Source organism: Mastomys coucha, unplaced genomic scaffold (assembly GCF_008632895.1).
Source record: "Mastomys coucha isolate ucsf_1 unplaced genomic scaffold, UCSF_Mcou_1 pScaffold6, whole genome shotgun sequence".
In the NCBI taxonomy this organism is placed as follows: Eukaryota; Metazoa; Chordata; class Mammalia; order Rodentia; family Muridae; genus Mastomys; species Mastomys coucha.
The window spans coordinates 40,628,002-40,630,511 of NW_022196912.1; the positions used below are offsets into that span (position 1 = coordinate 40,628,002).

At 42.2% G+C, this 2,510-nt stretch overlaps 1 protein-coding gene across 6 annotated transcripts in view; it reads left to right on the forward strand.

Annotated features, from left to right (window-relative positions):
- Mboat2 (membrane bound O-acyltransferase domain containing 2) overlaps window positions 1-2,510 on the forward strand; it is a 129,163-nt gene that overhangs the window by 95,194 nt on the left and 31,459 nt on the right. The gene's annotated exons all lie outside the window — the stretch shown is intronic.

The following is a 2,510-nucleotide window of genomic DNA, read 5'->3' on the forward strand; positions in this document are numbered from 1 at the left end:
CCCCCCCCCCCCCCAGAGTAGTGGAACTCACTTCTGGCTTTTGTTTCTTCAGAGGGGAATGCATTTCCTCCTTGGCACTGAGCAGGTCTCCTTATCCTGTAAGGAAGCTGCAGAGCATTGGGAGATAAAGGCAGTACCAGCTCCTGTCTTTAGTTTTTGTTTTTGTTTTGTTTTTTTGCCAGACAGGGTTTCTCTATGTAGCCCTGGCTATCCTGGAACTCACTCTGTAGACCAGGCTGGTCTGGAACTCAGAAATCTGCCTACCTCTGCCTCCCAAGTGCTGGGATTAAAGGCAGGCCACCACCACCCTGGCAGCTCCTGTCTTTGTAAAGAAACATGTCCTGCCATGTGGGGTCCAGGTGGGCATCAGGACATTTCACACTTTACCTCATACCCCGCTGCTTTCTCCACTGAAGGAGAGGGGGTGTGCCTTTTCCAGTCTTGAGCCATTTGGGCAGTATCAAAATGCATAAAACATCCAATTTGAAGATAAGCAAGTTAGGAAATAAATCATATTTCTGGTGATAGAAATTGGCCAAATTATTTGAGAAAAATAACCTGTAAAAAGGAGAATTTTAAAGGATATAGTATCTTTTTCTCCCTTACGAGATTTTATTATATAGATTTTAAAAATAAGCTTGAACAAAAGCAAGTTGTCTCCCAAAATAAGAAGCAAAACCAAGCCAAAACAGATGACATATACAAAAGAAAAAAGAAAGAGAAAGGAAAGAAAGAGAAATACTGCCTGAGACTAAGAAGCTAGTTGGGCGGGAGTGGAGTTGAAATCTCTGTGTGGAGTGCAGAGGGTGGGGAGCAGACCAGCAGCTCATCTCTAAACAACAGATGTTTCTAAAGCATAATGGGTTCACTGTGAAGAGGAGGAAGTGGCCCAGTACACATGTCATCATGGTGGGGTGAGGTTGGGAGCCAGTTATGAAATGATCAGAGTCTCTAGAAAGCAGACCCATGCTAAGAATAGCCACTGAAAGCTAACCATGCCAGACGGTAAATGTTCACCCTGAGCGATGGATCCCAGCACCCAGTCTCTGTCTGCAGGTGCCAGGGATGTCAAGCAGTGAGAACCCTAGATCCTCCAGTCTGGGCCTCTCTATATTCACTCCATATAAAGAGAGTTTCTTTTTAACACTAGTACTTTAACGTAACCAAACTGATTGGATTCTAGACCCTTGTGGGTCAGTACTAGTAGACATCAGTGGGACCCTGACCTCATGGGACCCTCACAGTTGTTACTGTTTTACCTCCTTTATCTGCTTCTCCAAACCCTGGCTACTTTCTAGTCCCTTACATACCATCTTTCTAGGCTAGCTACTCATAGGCTGTTGTCAAAGCAACTGCCACCACAGTAGATTAGTGTAAAGGTTTATCCTCACATTACAGTCCCTTGGGGAGGGAGCCTCTGCTTCATAGACTGTCAGGGAGCGGGGCACTTTCCTTCTGGCACCTGCCTCCTACAGGGTCTCTGGAATCTTCCTGATTAAGCTGATTTGGTTAGAGAGGTGTATCAATGGGCCAGATGAGAGAGAAGGCATGTGTGTTGATATTCTGTTAGCACAGGCTATTACATGGGCCCACAAACTACAGAGCAGTTTATATTAAAAGCTTAATGATTTTTTTCTAAGTTATTTATGATGTGACTTAAGCAGTATTTTGTTGACATTGATAATTTAAATATTTCGGTGTAATTTTGAATGTTTATAGAAAAAAATAGTGTAGCATTTTTAAGATAGACCACCTGTTTATAATAATCCCAGTTTAGAAGAACATTTTATTAGCCTCTGGAAGGCTAAAAATTTTGGCCACTATTAGTGAACTAATAGGGATTAGATGCAGAATTGAGCTAAGTGAAGCAAGCTGCTCTGACAGCTCTCAGCCAAAGAATTTGCTCCTTTTATATATATAAAATCTATTCACTTTTCACTTTATATCCTGCTCACTGCTCCCTTCCTAGTCACCCCCTTCCCACAATCCTTTCCCCAATTCTGCCCTGCCCTTCTCCTCTGGGCTTACTCTTTTTGAAGTGGACATCATGGAAAAGAGTGGCCCCATTAGTGCTTTCTGATAAGGGGTAGGAGGTGGGGACAGCAGGGGGTAGAGAAGACCATCCTGTAGATTAGGATAAGTGTCATTGCTCTTCAAGGTGTCAATGTCCAGAAGAAGCACAAGAAGGGAGGCCCGGGCTCTTGATGAGGAATTCATTTTTCACTAAATCTCTTGAATGAGACTAGAAGAGCTAAGATGAGATGGGAGAGAGAGTGTGGGTGAGTGTGTATATATACGAACAGATCCTTGTATATAATGTTAGTTCAGGATTTCTTATGATAAAAAAGCTGCCCTATTATTAGAACTTTCCAGTTGCAGAAAAGTTAGAAAGCCATTGAAGTCATGAGGCCTCACCTTAGCTTTAGAAAAGTGATACAAGAAAAGTAGAAAATGGTTAATATTTCTTTCTATTGGAAATAACTTAAAGATGTAATAGAAAAAAAAAAAAA